We start from the raw sequence: 17,513 nt of genomic DNA on the forward strand, positions 1-17,513 counted from the left end.
ATTAAATTTAAAAGAAATTCAGCTCACTTGTACTATTTAAAAGAGTTTGAATTATCTACTGGTTCTGTCTACTATTATATTTGGGGTGGTAGAAATAGTTTTACTGTTAGAATAGATTCTGAAATGCAGTGGTGAGTAGGAAATAGCATTTGCTCTTCCCTAGACCAATGAAGAAACTATTTAAAATTAAGAATTTAATTAAAGAGTGAATATTCAACTACATGAGGTCTTGTTTATATATATTGAAATATAGTTGATTTACAATGTTGCATTTAGTTTCTGTGCAAGCAAAATGGTTCATTCATACATATCCACCTATATTCTTTTTCATATTCTTTTCTATTATGGTTTCGTACAGGGATTGGGTATAGTTCCCTGTGCTCTCTAGTAGGACCTAGTTGTATCTGCTAGAACTCCTAGTTTATCCCCTCCCCACTCCCTTTACCCTTTGATAACCAAACAGTGAGTCTGTTTCTGTTTTGTAAGTTCATTTGTATCGTATTTTAGATTCCACATATAAGTGATATTATATGATATTTGTCTCTCTTTCTGACTTATTTAATTTAATATGAAAATCTCTAGGTCCGTCCATGTTGCTGCAAATGACATTATTTCATTCTTTTTATAGCTGAGTAATATTCCATTATATGTATGTACCACACCTTCTTTATCCATTCATTCTTCTGTTGATGGACATTTAGGCTGCTTTCCTGTCTTGGCTATTGTGAATACTGCTGCTATGAACATTGGGCGTGTGTGTATCTTTCAAATAAAATGAGATCTTTTTTTTTTCCAGTTTTATTTATCTATACAGTATTGTATTGGTTTTACCATACACTGACATGAGATCTTATTTTTACATCCATGATAGACCCAGCAAAGTGATCTGCACATAGTAAGAACTCAACAAATATGTGTTGACTTTTTTTTTTATAGCATCTCTTTATCTTATTTATTTATTTTGGCCGAGCTGTGTGGCATGCAGGATCTTATTTCCAATCAAGGACTGAGCTGGTGCCGCTGCATTGGGAGCATAGAGTCTTAACCTCTGGTCCACCAGAGAAGCCCCATATTTAATTAGACTTTTGAAAAGACCTTTCTTAATTAAATTTAGCACAGAAAACCCCACATGTTTGCATCATGTCAGGAAATCCAAGAAGGCCCAATAAATCATTTTCAGAAAGAAACCAATAGTATGTGAAATGCCACTTTAGAAAAGCCAAAGTTTTGTCTTTCTCTTTCTGACTTACTTCATTTAATATAAAAACCTCTAGATCCATCCATGTTGTTGCAAGTGGCATTATTTCATTCTTTTTATAGCTGAGTAATGTTCCATTACATATATGTACCACAGCTTCTTTATCCATTCATTCTTTAGAAAGACAAAGAACTTCTTTACTCTTCAAGCCTGGCTGGGACACCTAGTAGGCACCAGCCACGCTGCTGGGTGCTGGGAGCTCCAGTCCAGTCTTGTGCAGAGTCAGGCATGCAGACAGCATCACCTGTTTTATTGTCTTTACTTTTTGACGAATGATCTTCATCTGCCTTCTGTGTGGTGTATTCCTCTCTGCATCTGCCTCCTTTCCTATGTGTCTTTCTATTAATCTTAATATTGTTCCTCTTGGAAAGGTGAGCAGAAGAAGAGAACCGTGAAGAGTTGGACCAGATATCAGAAAAAAGGGTGGGCTTGCAGGTTTTGGAATTCAGCCAGCCTTGTCCAAAGTTCCCTCTCTCCCTCCTGTGTTCTGGGGTCACAGGAATGTCCATCAGGGCTCTGTGAAGTCTGGAACATTTCTGACTTGGTGGGGGTGGTGGGTGTGCATACTTAGGTGTGCACGTGCACAAGCTTGTAGGTGGGTGTGCATACATATGTGTGCACATGTGCGAGCCTGTATTGGTCCACACATGCACACACAGGCCCGTCCACATGTGCACACATAGGCGTACTGAGATCTTTTTTCCTTCTCCAGTGGGAATGGTCAGCAGTTGCAGGCTACCTGCTCCCATATTTTATTCTCTGTGCTGTCACTCCCATGGCAGACAGCTTTTAAATATATTTCCTCTTTCAGTTCCACTTTCCTGGCCACTTCTTTGCAACACAGAGGCATCTCAGAGGCTGCCTCTGCCACACCATGTGAACACCTTGCTATTCTAACTGGACCACTGTTTACCTCTTAACTTGGGATGTGGCTCAGCACACTCAGTGCGCTGTACACACTGCCTGGGGTCTGCTGAGACATTGTGTGAACTTCTGGTGCCCTTATATGATTATTATTATATGAGGAATAAGAGGAATTAGATATAAGAGAAATTATAAGAGAAACTCTTCTCTCTGTGTGTGTTTTCATCCAAAGTTATGGACTTTCAAGAGTTTTTATTGAAGAGGAGGTGGTCTTTTCTGTTTTTCTCCTAATTATGTTTTGGTTTGTTTTTAAGGAAGAGAGGAACAGAAGATCTTTCGCTCTGCCTTCTTTTCCTAGAATTCTCTCATAAGGCTTAAAAGATAGTTGCAGTGGGAGTGAAGAAGATAAAGATGTAAGGCTAAAAGCTGCTGGTGATAGAAAATCAGAGTTTAAGACTTAAGGGGTGAAGTGTTCGATAATGATGCGTTCAAATATGCTCTAAGTATCCATGGTTGAATGGAGATGAAAAATAATGAAGATGAGGTAAGAAGCTGTCAGGCTGGGCTCTCAGTTCCATCAACCATGTGAAAACTGATGGATAATTGCAGTAATTGGGGTTAAAGAGGAGGCTGTGGATACCATAGTAAAGTTCTCAGAGAACATGCATCAACTGAAAGCTATGGGTGAGACAGTGAAAATGCAGACTTTTTATGTTGCTTCTTAAATGAAAGAAGCTGCACCCCATGACAGTTTAATAAGAGAGAAATAAAAAAGCACAGGAAGCAAGGGCAGACCTGGAGGGACGTGTCTGCGGGCATCGGCCAGAGCTAGAAGTGCAGGATTTGGGAGTGTTGGCTTGCTGGAGGTGGAGCTCTGTGTTAGGAGAGACGCTTCTGGACCTTCACCCGTGTCAGCACTCATCCCTTTCTGGGCATTTTCCACGAAACACAGGAACTCTGCTAAAATCTGCAGGATTTTCTGATTTCATTAAATTTTCACAGTTGCGTTTTCCCTCCTTCTTGATTAATACAGAGCAGAAAGAGAAATACTATTAGCAGTGTATGGTAGCTGCTGACTCCTAATGGAATTGCTTAAATTACCTCTGCAGTAATTTCACTGATGAAAGTACTAGAATGGACCCTGATGGCATTTTTGCTTGAGAATTGGGATGCTGTGGGTCTGAGTGAGTGGGAGGAAGACAGGCGTGAACTGTTGGACAAGATAAAAGCGAAAAGAATTTTGAGTCACATGGAGTCAGCCAGAGGAGATCATCTAAGTGAAGAGCCAGATGAGGAGGAAAGAGAGCCTTACAGACATGGTGGAAGGCAGGGGACTTGCGGGTGAATATGGACAGTGAAGAATATTTCTGCAGCAGAGGAGTGACCACATATCTAGAAACAGGGATGTCCCACACTGAATCTGCAGTAATTCCTTTCCATTTTTACTTTTATACGGTTACCATCAAATTTTCATCCCAAGTTTTGTGGCTCAAAATAGCCTTGTGTTATTATCATTTGGGGGAAAAAAAAAAGTGTTTCTGTCAGGACTGGGCATGGCTCTGTGTGGCAGAAAATCTAAATATAATGAAAAGTTTGTTTATTTCTCGTGTAAAGAATTGTAGGAGTGGGCCTTCCAGGGCAGGAGTTCTGGCCCCACGGTCATCAGAACCATGGCCTTTCCTGTGCTCTGTTCAGCCACCCCAAGGGAGTGACTCTCAACCAGCAGTTCCCTGTGGTCACTGCAGCAGGTCTCAGACCTGTGCCCGAGGGGGTAGAACAGGGAAAGAGAGGGAGAAGAGCATATTTCCTCTTCTTTGATGAAGCTTCCTGGAAATTCCCCAGAACCCCTCCATCCTGCACGTCAACAGACCTTGGTATGCATCTCGCTCACCAGTACTTAGAGACAAGGGAGGCAGTGAGACCAAGACTTCTGGTTGCCTGCAAGCCATCTAGCTGAAAATCAGGATTCCTTATTTTGAGAGACAAGGTGAGAGTGTGTTCTCACAAGGAGACCAATACCGGTGTTTCTGCCATGGAAACATGAAATCCTGCAGGAAGGGCAGGCAGACCTACTGGGGACCGCAGCTGGGTGAGTCCAGCTGCAGGAAATATTGTTATGTTGAGCTTTGCAGTCTTCCAAATACTCATGAACTTTATTATACAAGACGTTTCATTCACATTGCTACCAAATTTACCAGAAAAGTGTGGAAGTATCGGAAAGTTGTCAAGCTAGTGGAAGCTTTTACTTTAAGCTTAAATTGTGTTATTGGCTATAAATATTGTCAGTTGTTATCCTTAAGTGACAGGCTCACTTTGTTCATTTTTGAGAAAATCTCTGACAGATATTCTTGTCTGAATAATATTTGCCTGCCAGTCGTTCTTTGCAGTAAACATGCTGTTTCATGAAAAGAGTAGAAGGTTCAGCTCACAACTAAACAATTGCACAAATGTTTTTCCTCATGACAACGATCATACTTTTACATACAGAAGTGCCTTGTGTGTGCTTCCCAACTCGCCACCCAGAATGTTAAAAAGGGTCCAGATTTAGTCGTGTTTCTGCTTCATCAAGGACATCCTTCAGTAGAAGTGGATGTGTTGGCATGAAGACAGTAACCAGTTTGGTTACTGTCCAGTTTGGTGCCACCACATCCATTCATTCTAAAGTGACAGTTGTTTAACCCATCTCTGTTCTGCACATTCAGTGCAAAGGTCAACACAGTGAAAATGACAATCTTAGTCTTTTATTAAGATGGCTCTGACCTTGCTCACCACGAGAGGGTTTGGGTGGCCCTCTGCAGACCACATTTTGAGAACTGCTAAATTATTCAGTGATATATTTCAATATAACTCAGCATAAATCCACTAGATTTTAGTGTTCAGTGTTATTTCTGAACACCACAAAGATTAATCATTTTTGTATTCTTAAATTTCAATTAAGTAAGTAGTTTACTGGACAAAATTATATTTGACAATTTAAAAATGCCCAATAGCGATTAAAATGATTGAATACTTTTCCCTTCCCTGCTAATCCATTTCCTTAGAGAATATAATTGGTGAAGCAGCAGGCAGAAGGTGACATCTTAGTGAAGGTTGATGGAATCAAAAAAACCTGTTAATTTAGCATGCTGTTTTAGATTATGGCTTCATATTTATCACATTTTCTTCAATGATTACTGACCTCTTTATTCTTTTTAAAAACGTCTTTCAATCATTCATTGAAATTGTTAACCTCATTATCTAGTGAGACGTATTGTTTCCATACAATGAGTGTATCTTACAGATGGTAGGGATTTTATTTTTGTCTCCAGAGTCACTTGTGTTTCTCTGGCACTAGCCACAAGGTACGATTTTACTGGGGAGCCCACGGGGATCTCTTTCAGCTACTGTTGTTCACCTTCTCTCCTGGAAACTCCATGTGCCATTCATTCTCCTTCAAAGTTGCCAGCTTCTTTCTGACCGTGAGTTTTCTCTCCCCTCAAGTATGTTTGCAGAGCACACTCCAAACATTTGTGTGGTTTTTTTTTTTTTTTTTTTTTACCAATAGAAAATATGCATGCAGACCCCTATTTGTTTTTAGATATTGACTAAAAATCAGTATGGGAGGTATTAAAAATTAAAAATCAATTCAATCATCCAATCTTCCATCTGTTTTATTTCAGCTGAGCGGCTCCTGCTGTAATATGCTGTCACTCCATCAGGCCTCCGTGTTCTCCCTTACAATAAACCCTCTGGTCTTCATTTCCCATTCATTGTAAGCTTTCATGGTCCAGCTTTTGAATATTTTTAAAATCATATGTTTAATTATATTTCTTCTTTATCTACTGTGTACTGAATTGTGTCACCTCCGAATGCCTGTGTTGGTGCCGTAACACCCAGTGTGGTGGTATTTGGAGATGGGGCATCTGGGAATTAATGAGGCCTAGATGAGGTCGCTCTGCAAGGCCACATGGAGGCTTAGTGTCCTTGCTGGGTGAGGAAGGGTGACCCAGTGCTCTCTCTCTTTCTGCCCTGTGAGGATGCGGTGAGAAGGTGGCTATCTGCAGTCCAAAAAGAGAGCCTTCGCTGAGCAGTTGAACTGGCTAGCCCCCTGGATCTTGGATTTCCCAGCCTCCCAGAACTCTGAGAAATATTTGTGGTGGTGGTGGTTCAGTTGTTCCATCATGTCCAACTCTTTGCAGCCCCATGAACTGCGGCATGCCAGGATTCCCTGTCCTTCACCATCTCCTGGAGCATGTTCAAACTCATGTCCATTGAGTCGGTGATGCCATCTAACCATCTCATCCTCTGTTGTCCCCTTCTCCTCTTACCGTCAATCTTTCCCAGCATCAGGGTCTTTTCCAATGAGTCAGCTCTTCGCATCAGGTGGCCAAAAGTATTGGAGCTTCTGTGTCAGCATCAGTCCTTCCAGTGAATATTCAGGGTTGATTTCCTTTAGGATTAACTTGTTTGATCTTGCAGTCCAAGGGACTCTCAAGAGTCTTCTTGAACACCACAGTTCAAAAGCATCAATGCTTCAGTGCTCAGCTTTCTTTATAGTCCAATTCTCACATCCATACATGACTACTGGAAAAACCATAGCTTTGACTAGATGGACCTTTGTCAGCAAAGTAATGTCTCTGCTTTTTAATAAATTGTCTAGGTTTGTCATAGCTTTTCTTCCAAGGAGCAACCGTCTTTTAATTTCACGGCTGCAGTCACCATCTGCAGTGATTTTGAAGCCCAAGAAAATAAAGTTTGTCACTGTTTCCATTGTTTCCCCATCTATTTGCCATGAAGTGATGGGATTGGATGTCATGATCTTTGTTTTTGAATGCTGACTTTTAAGCCAGCTTTTTAATTCTGTTATTCAAGCCACTTGGTCTACAAAATTTTATTATGGCAGCCTGAGCTAAGAAACCATCTATCTGGAAGAATTTCTATCCTAGGTCAATTCTACCGCCTACTTTTTTCATATCCACACTTGATTGAGCTATTGAGCAAATCTTGAGATTTCCAAATGATTGGTGACACAGTCTGTTTCCATTTGCTGCCCTACCTGGGAGCCCTTACAGTTAGAATGGGAAAAAATAGTGAGAATTTTGATCCCTTTCTACTCTCTTCCAAGTTCTGTCTCAATTACCCTCTCACTCTCACAGCAGAGAATTGTGTCTTCTACTTTGTTGGAGGAAACTGGAAATAAACATGTAGTTTAGCGAATCTGAATTCATATCTTTGACACATTTTGATTGTGTGATCTTGGACAAACTATCTTCTTTGAGTTTTTTTTTTTTTGTCTACACATTGGTAATATATTATTGCAGGAAGCTCTGAGTATTAGATGAATTCCAATACTGTGATTGAGATATAAAATGTAATCAATAAATATTGATTATAATATTTGTTCACATAGATATTGGAACCTCTGCATGTGAATTCTTTCAACTTGTTGCCACTGCACCTTTAAATTTGTTTGTATTCTTCTTTATTCTTTCCTCACATTAAAATGTAATGGTCCTTCTTCAAACCCATTCCTCAGCTGCTCTATACCCCCATTAGACCTTCACGAGGTTCTTCTTCCATCAGTTATAAACACTGTCTCTTCTAACTTCATCTTTCTCCACAGTGGATCCTCCCTAATCTTTAGACCAAGACTGGATTCTCTGATATTTTGAAGTAAAGCATTGCTTCTCTCATTATTGCCCTATCTTGCTCCTTTTTTTTTTTCAAACCATCACCTTCCTGCACCTGGTTAAAGGCTTACCACTCAAGATCCAGCTTGGATGTCACTTCATCTATAAAACTGTTCATAACGCCTACAATTTTGTCTAGATGCATTTTTGATTTTGTTTTTAATTTTTAATTAATTTTTATTGGAGCATAGTTGCTTTATAATGTTTTGTTAGTTTCTGCTGAATGGCAAAATGACTCAGCTATATATATATACATATTTCCCCTCCTTTTTTGAATTTCCTTCTGATTTAGGTCACCATGGAGCACTGAGTTTCCTGGGCTTACAGAAGGTTGTTATTAGCCATCTAGTTTATACATAGTATGAATAGTATACATATGTCAATCCCAATCTCCCAATTCCTCTCAGTCCCCTTTCCCCCTTGGTATTAGGTGCCTTTTAAAAATGCCATCCTTTAAGAAACTGCCCCTCCCTATCAAAGCACATATCATACTGGAAATGCCCATTGCTTTTTGGTGCCTCTCTAAATATCGTGAGCTTTTGGGACACAAAACCTTTATTTATATTATTTACTATTATATCTTTCATACTGTGCAAAGTGCTTGGGATTTAGTAGGAATTCAATAACAATTTATTACTTTAATAAAGGGAAACAGATAAAGCTTAAGGTAGAGTAACAAGAGAAGTTGAAAATGTTAGAGATATTTTAAAATCGTTGTCCTGACTACTCACTGACTTATATATTCTCCTGCAGCTCTGTTACAAGTTGTAAGATATATTTAAACAGTTAACAAAGTAGGGACTGTATGCTGTGGAGGCCTAATGTTAATCCTTATGTAGAATATAATTTAAGAGTAATTAAATGGTCAGTGCGCTTTTGAACTTGCTAAATTGCTTTCCCATTCTCTGTCTGCAGTCAAACTTAATTTCTCCCAGGCGTAATAATGGTGAAAGGTCAGAAATTTGTGGAAAGGCTTTCCTTTTCTTTCTCTTTTTAATTCACAAATAGTATTCTTGAACCTCCTCTCCCACACACACATACCCCAAGCAAGCCTTACTTAAAAGGGGCCTAGGGATGTTCTGAGCACAAGACACAATATATTGAAGGTGTTACAAATTTTAAACCACTGAAGGAGGCAATAGATTCTTAGATAAGATGTCAAATTCTCTCCTTCCTTTTGTTTTATTATGGAAATGAGAAGGGCTAGCATCAGGGAGCATCCAGGGAAGAGATGATACTATTTTGGCTCATGAGATTTTATGAAATCTGGGCTCTCTGAGTTAAATTGTATTGCCTGACTCCTAGGGCACAGAGATGCCCTATGGTCAATAAAATATTTTAACATCCTTTCAGTCATGGTCTCTGCTTCCTTTTGGAAATTATGCCAGTCACAAAGGGCTGTGATGACTACAATAAAAAAAGTGGTGGGGTTGATCAGTATATGTAGCCACAAAAAAAGAGCTCTCCTTGCTTTTATTCCTGGGACTGGACCTTAATTATGAAGACTTTTCCATCATATAAATCTTTAGCAACCTCAAGGTCAAGGAAAGCCCCTCTTCCCAGGAAGTAGTATTGAAGCACACATTAGAAAAGACAGAAATGCTACATAGCTAGATCAATACCCATAAAATGCCTTCTTACTCAAGTGAAAGAAAGAAAGTGAAGTCGCTCAGTCGTGTCTGACTCTTTGCTACCCCATGGACTGCAGCCCGCCAGGCTCCTCCATCCATGGAATTCTCCGGGCAAGAGTGCTGGAGTGGGTTGCCATTTCAGTGATCCACATGCCAATGTCATCCCAACCTCCACACCCACCACATACCCTGATAACACCAGGATCCATCTCCAGGACTACAGGTCCTTTGTCTCTCTCCTCTTAAGAATAACTGAAGGAAGAGAGAGATGTGATTCCCTTCACTGTGCTGTGTGTGAAGGCTGCAGAGGCAAAACATGCAAAACAACCAAACTAAAGAAAAACAGTGGGCAGGCTGGGCTTTATGTCTAGACCCATTGTCTTAAGGCACTTCCTCTGGCCTGACTTGAAGATAAAAACAGAGGAAGATTAATGTATCTTATTCTGTTTATTACAATAGCGAAAACGATGATATTTTGTACTGATGCTGAAGCTCAAACTCCAGTACTTTGGCCACCTGATGTGAAGAATTGACTCATTGGAAAAGACCCTGATGCTGGGAAAGATTGAAGGTGGAAGGAGAAGGGGACGACAGAGGATGAGATGGCTGGATGGCATCACTGACTCAATGGACATGAGTTTGAGTAGACTCTGGGAGTTGGTGATGGACAGGGAAGTCTGGCGTGTTGCAGTTAATGGGGTCGAAAAGAATCGGACGCAACTGACTGAGTGAACTGAACTGTGAAAGTGAAGTCACTTAGTCATGTCCGACTCTTTGTGACCCTATGGACTGTAGCCTACCAGGCTCCTCAGTCCATGGGATTTTCCAGACAAAAGTGCTGGAATGGGTTACCATTTCCTTCTCCAGGGATCTTCCCAACCCAGGGATTGAACCCAGTCTCCCTCACTGCAGGCAGACGCTTTACCATCTGAGCCACCAGAGAACTGAATTGTAATACTTCCCTAATATTTTTCTAAACCGAATGCTTTTGCTGACCAATATAAAGGATAGCCAAGGTTCTTAATTGGTGACGTGGAGGTGAATGTGTACCCTGCTGGTAACATTGTTTTTTTGTGTCTGTATACAGTTGCATTTTCCTTGGGTGATCCCAAGGAATTCAAGACCTGAAAAGAATTCAGTTTTGTTTATCTATGTAAAATAGTTGCAGCTACAGATAAAGATGTGGATATAGACCCCTCAAATAGGTATTACATACAGTATATACAGCTATATATATGCATGTATACATGTGTGAATGCATAAAAATACACATAAACATGCATGCTAAGTTGCTTCAGTCGTGTCTGACTCTGTGTGACCCTATGGACTGTAGCCTGCCAGGCTCCTCTGTCCATGGGATTTTCCAGGCAATAATACTGGGGTGGGTTGCCGTGCTCTTCTCCAGATCTTCCCAACCCAGGAATCGAACTCACGTCTCCTGCGTTGGCAGGCAGGTTCTTTACCACTAGCGCTGCCTGGGAAGCCCATACATAAACATGCATGTGCTTGTATTATTTACACATGCATACGTGTAATGCCTCCCAACACATAGACTTGTTGACATTTTCAAATGACCAAAGGTTTTACAAAAAGAAAAACGCTTGAATGCTTTGAACATTTTTTCTCATAAGGAGACATAGATCATAATATATTTATGCAGAGGTCACTAGGATGATAAATTACTTGGGGAAAGAAAGAGATACAGAGGTGGTTTGCAGGAAGGTCAAAGCACCTGAAAGATAGAATGAGATCGACTGTCTGTATAATTTCATCTTTCTTATTCTTTTTATTTTCTTGATTTCTCTTCTTGATTTGCTTTTACCAAGATGAATATCAGCAAATGGCCATGCCAATATTAACAATGAATGAACTAAGCCTAAATTATTAATTTCATTAATGTCTTCCTATCTCTCACCAAAAGCATGTGTATCACTTCAGAACTGAGTCAGGGCTAAAACAAGTTAGCTGTAATGTCATTTCTAGATTTAATGCTTATACTGGAGTGGATAGCCATTCCCTTCTCCAGGGCATCTTCCCAACCCAGGGATCAAACCTGGGTGTCCTGCATGGTAGGCAGGTTTTTTTTACCATCTGAGCCACCAGGGAAGCCTGATACATAAAACAGTGAGAGTATACTCTTTGTTCAAAGGGCCAGAGAAAACTCCAGCATTTTTATCATGAAACCTTTACTGGTAACTTTCACAATTGGAGTGCCTAAAATGTGTCGCTGGAATTCTCCAAGTCTTTCAGATACTATCTCTGACCCTTTATCATTTCTGTGGCTGGCAGCACAGATGTGTCTCAGGCATTCCCTCGTTTTGCTCCGTGCATGGTTGGGCAAAGGTAGTGTTGAACAAGGCAGAGACGATGTTCTTTGAAAGGGTCTCTAACCACCGTTTTGTTCATAGTCAGTCATGCACTTTAACCAGCAAGTGTTTAATTTCTAACTTAATAAAAGTACCAAAATGTGGATCTTAAAATAGGTGTCTAAGAAATGTCTCTTTGGGGAGGGATTACCACCAGCCACACAGAAAGCAGGATTGGAGACTGCGATAGTACGTACTGTAAAAAAGCATCTGCTCCTGGGCCTATTAATCCTCTTGCTTATAAAAACGTTCCAGCCCTAAGCACAAACAGCAAAGGAAGTGGGTAGAGAGGGCGGCAGAGTGCCTGGCTGGCGGTCTCTGGTGGGGAGGGCCCGGCCCATGAGCCCATCCCTGAAAACCACTTCCAGGCACTAATGTCCAGCATCTGCTGGCCCCTGCTGTTTTATCACTCTGCTCGGCCACGTCCAGTTTATTCAATCTAATGTAGGTAATGAACATGAACTCTTTAGGGTCGCTAAGGACATTTCCTAATGAATATCAGAAACTCGAGAAGGGAAATGATGGCAATGGATGCAGCAGTGTTCTCTGAATCACTAGACCAAATAAATTGGACGAGACATAATAGCTTCTTGTTTTTGCCAGAGACAGACTCTGGTTCCTTAGAGAGGAATTCAATCATTTTTGTTTCGGTCAACTCTTTATCAGCTGTTTGAATTCTTTGATGAATAGCTCCAGTGAATATCCTGGGGCCTGGGATTTTTATGAATCACTTAGGGTGCTTGTCTGTATAATAGAAGAATTCAGAATATTTCAGTCGAGCATGTTTTTCTTGCCAAATCTTGTATCTGAAGTTAAGTGTAATGAAGAGATGTGCCCACTTGGCATTTTTGAGAGTTGCTTTCATTTTCACCTTTATATTCCAGTGGAGTGATACCAGTGAGAGCACTCTGAGGGTCACAGAGGCCACCAGCTCCTCTGAGATTAATCATCCTTTTAAACGTAGATGATGCTGTTTTAAAATTGAAATACACTCTTCTAGTGTTCAAATTATTTTCTCATTTAGTAATAATAATAACATTTAACAGTACCTTCTCATACAGTGCTTATTATTAGCAGAAATTCTAGATCCTCTACCTGTTGTTTTGTTTTTCAGTAGCTATGTTGTGTCCAGTTCTTTGTAACCCCATGGACTGCTGCTGCGACATGGATAGCAGTATGTCAGGCTTCTCTGTCCTTTACTGTCTCCCAGAGTTTGTTCAAACTCATGTCTATTGAGTCCATGATGTCATCCAACCATCTCATCTTCCATTGCCCCCTTCTCCTTTTGCCTTCAATCTTCCCAGCATCAGGGTCTTTTCCAGTGAGTCGGCTCTTCACATCAGGTGGCCAAAGTATTGGAACTTCACCTGTATAATCCATTTTTAGTTTTCACAAAGCCTACATGAGGTGAATACAATTAATATCTGTTTTACAGAGAAGGAGACCAAAGCCCAGAGGAGTTTAGAGACATGCCCAAGGTCACAGAGTTGTTAGGTAGCAGAGTTGAGATTGAACCAATGCCACAGAGACTGTGTTCTTCCCCATGGTGCTATACTACCTTTTAAATATTTATAACACAAGTTAGAGTTATTTAGTGCTCCTGGTCAACTATTTGGTATTAATAACATAGAGGAAAATGTGAACTCTACTCATGTCATTGCAAAAAAGAGCAATTAGCCCTGAAATCCATAGATTTTTTTTTTTTTTTTTTTTACCTTATTGATCATGCTCAATTAAAGGTGTTTAAGGCACATAGCCTTATGGATTTTTGAGGCTGCAGGGAACAGAGATGTGTTTGGTTACGGGAGATAATAGGGCTTTTGATTAAGGAAGAGCAGGAAATAGCCTGAAAGGGTACACTTCCAGGCCCCACGTTGAGAATAAAACTGTAATTCAGTATGAGTCATGCCTCAGGGAGACACGGAGCTTTGCTTGGCATTCACTCCGCATTGCTCTAGCCCTAACCTGGTTCCCTGTGCCGCCTCCAGAGACGTGGGCCCATCTTCTTTACTGCAGAGTTTGGCTGTTTTATACCCCAGCCCATCTCTGTCTCATCTGCTTTTGCTGCTATTAACTGACTCTGTCTTCACAAGTTTCCCCAAGAGAGAGAAGTTATTTTGTCTGAGTTGTCATCACCCAGCATAAGGGCATTTCTTGTGGGCAGGATGGCTGCCTTGGGCACGACAGCCACGCCTGCTCCAAGCAGCTGTGCCCAAGACCGACATCCTGTGCCCATTAAAGTCTCTTCTCTTCCCTCAGAAGAGAGCCGAGGACATTCAGCACTCCGTGTCCAAATCGCACCTCCATGTGCGTCCCGTAAACTACCTAAATGCCAGTCGCCTAAAAACTTCCCTGAGCTAAGCTAGATAGCAGTTATTGTCCATGAATTTCTTATTTAAAGTGAAGAAAGCAGTATTTTCTAAATACATAATTAAGGGAAAAGTATTATCTGTCTAAATATTGGAATGCATGTTAGACAATATGTTTAAATATACATGTGTGTGTATGTGCGTGCTCAATTGCATCCAACTCTTTGCGACCCTGTGAACTGTAGCCCACCAGACTCTTCTGTCCGTGGGAAGTGGGTAGCCACTTCCTTCTCCAGGGGATCTTCCCCACCCAGGAATCCAACCAGAGTCTCTTGCGTCTCCTGCATTGGCAGGAGAAATTTTTTTTTCTCCCACTAGCGCCACCTAGGAAGAGTCCATCTTCCAAATCCTTGCATGTCTTTTCTTACAAAGATTTAAGAACTGAAAGTAGATGTGTCTTTAAACGAAGAACTCCAAGTTTAATATCGAAGTACATTCTTTTAAATTAAGACTTCAATTATTCAGTTCTATTGCTATTGGTTTCTTTCTATTTGGCTTTTAATAAAAAAAGCAATTACTCTGTAATTTCTAGGGCATGGTGTGCCTTTCAAACTTTAAAGATGGTTGGCACAAGTAATAAGATATATTAACCTGAAAGGCTTCAGTCCCTGCGGATGGATATGTGTCCTCCTGAGTGTATTATTACCCTGAGTGAGTGGCGGCACCTCCTGATGGATTGTCCACATGAGCTTGCTCACTGTGGGGAATCTTTTATCCCCTGTGTTCTTGTGACAGTTTAATATGGAGACCTCTGTGCTCATCCTCATATAGTAAGGAAAATGATCTCATGGAAAAAAAAAAGTGGGAATAAAAATTAGTTTTGGTGAGCAGAGCTTTCTCAGAAAACTGAGACACCTATGCCAGAATATTTTTAAAGTGTTCTTCCTTTTGTTACAGTTTGATCTGTTTTGAAATAACAGATTTTCCTTATTGATTTATTTCTTCTTTAATCTTTCCTTGATCACTGTGGAATTCAAGCTCAAATGATACTTTTTTTTTTTTTGTTCCAAAGAATTTTACTTTGTATTTGTCATTGAGCAAAAAATAGAAGACTGTCTCCAGTACATTTTACCTTATGTGAATGCAAATCTGTCTTGTGTCTTTTTCCTCTCTGCTGATCTCTGGAAATGTGTTGGGATTGGTCTATAATACTAAATTCTGGCTCAACCTTGTTTCCAAGTTAGCTTAGAGACAGCTCTGTGCTACTCATTAGTGGAAATGTTTTTAAGCCCATGGTGGCAGGTAAAGGAGAGGCCCATAAAATATTTATAAAAAATAGAATAAACTGGATTAGGAGTGAGGAGTCTGGTGCTAAATTGCACCACAATTCGAGTTGAGTCACTTAACCCCTTGACCCTCAGTTTCTTCATGCAGAGCTTACTTGGTGTTAGTACTCAGAAGTGGTTGTGAGTTTGAAATATTAACACCAGCTGTTTGGTACATGGTCCCTTTTCTAGGTCACTTGAAAATGCTATTTTTTATTGGCTAAATATGATTACCTAGGAAACAGACATTCTGTTAGTTAAATGACACATTGCTGGGAGAGACGTGGTGTGATAATAGAGCTAATGTACGGATAGTTTGTCTTTAACTTAGCCATGGTACCATGAACTCTCTGACTCTTACAGACAGAACAGGATGATGTGGCACAGTATATTCAGGGTTTGATCTTGGGTGCTTTAGAGGTGCATGTCATTCCCTGGGGGACCCTAGAGTTGTAATGAGGGAAAGCAGCGACTTAGTGGAATCTGACATTCCCTTCCTCAACTTCCATAAAAGAAGTTCAACTTTCTTTTGCACATATTTTTTGGTGTGTCTCCAAATAGTTTCAAAGTATTCTGCCAAGCATTTTTGAATATTACTGATCATACTCAACATCTTCACTTACACTTAAAAATCTACTTCAAAGTCACACACTAGTTGCAAAAAGAGCTACAGCGTTAGTCCAAAAAAGTGTTAAGACCTTGGAGCCATTTTCCAACCTCGGCTCTACACTGGAGCCACCTCGAGAGATCTACAAATTGTGATATTCAGGAACTCCCCAGACCAATTTTATGGAGTCTCCATTGGTGGGTCTGATGAGTAGCCAAGTCGGAAACCACTGGCTTGGTGGGAGGGAGAGGTGATTGTGACTTAAGCTGGTGGGGAGTGGGGTTATGGAGAGAATGGACTGAGCAGAATTTCACAGATGGGCTGAATTCTGATGGAAAATAAATGGAGGCATTTTAGGACATGTATTAACATTCATTTCAGAGACTAGAGAAGGAGGAATAAAGATAGAGAAAAACAGAAAGAGAGAAACAGAGTAGGGGGAGTGAGGGAGGAAGAAGAGAGGTGGAGGAGAAAATTAGAAGTATAGCATGGCATTAAGACTTAGAAATAACTTCATATATCAAATTCTGACTCTATCATTTACTACAAGTGAAAAAATGTGGCCAAGTTATTCAATCTATAAATCTCCATTTCTTTATCTGCAAAATGGGGAATGAAAGGGCCTACTGATGAGGTTTGTTGTTGCTCAGTTGGTAAGTTGTGTTGACTCTTTGCGATCCCAGGGACTGCAGCACACCAGGCTACCCTGTCCTTTACTATCTCCCAGGGTTTGCCAAATTCATGTCCAATGAGTCAGTGATGCTACTGAACCATTTTATCCTCTGCTGCCCTCTTCTTTTGCCTTCAATCTTTCCCAGCATCAGGGTCTTCTCCAGTGAAAGCTCTTCATATCAGGTGGCCAAAATATTGGAGTTTCAGTTTCAGCATCAGTCCTTCCAGTGAATATTCAGGGTTGATTTCCTTTAGGATTAACTTTTTTGATCTTCTTGGAGCCCAAAGGACTCTCAAGAGTCTTCTCCAGCACCACAATTCAAAAGCATCAGTACTTTGGCACTCAGCCTTCTTTATGATCCAACTCTCACATCCATACATGACTGCTAGAAAAACCATAGTTTTGACTATACAGACTCTGTTGGTGGTGCTATTGGTAAAGAACTTGCCCACCAATGCAGAAGACATAAGAGATGATATCTGCATCAGGAAGATCCCCCGGAGAAGGAAATGGATCCCCTGGAGAAGGAAATGGCAACCCAGATCACTATTCTTGGTTGGAGAATCTCATGGAGAGAGGAGCCTGGAGGGCTGCAGTTCATAGGGTCAAAAAGTGTTGGATGTGACTGAAATGACTTAGCACACACATGCTGTGTGTGATTAGTTGCTGAATCATGTCTGACTATTTGTGACCCCATGGACCATAGCCCACCAGGCTCCTCTGTCCATGGCGTTTCTCCAGGCAAGAGTACTAGAGTGGGTTGCCATGCCTACCTCCAGGGGATGTTCTGAATCAGGGATCGAACCCAGGT

General features: G+C 40.7%; 1 long non-coding RNA gene across 1 annotated transcript in view; it reads left to right on the plus strand.

The window, feature by feature from the left end:
• The window catches only part of LOC109570802 (uncharacterized), an 88,710-nt gene that overhangs the window by 14,913 nt on the left and 56,284 nt on the right, over nt 1-17,513 (plus strand). The gene's annotated exons all lie outside the window — the stretch shown is intronic.

Source organism: Bos indicus, chromosome 16, assembly GCF_029378745.1.
Source record: "Bos indicus isolate NIAB-ARS_2022 breed Sahiwal x Tharparkar chromosome 16, NIAB-ARS_B.indTharparkar_mat_pri_1.0, whole genome shotgun sequence".
NCBI classification, from domain to species: domain Eukaryota; kingdom Metazoa; phylum Chordata; class Mammalia; order Artiodactyla; family Bovidae; genus Bos; species Bos indicus.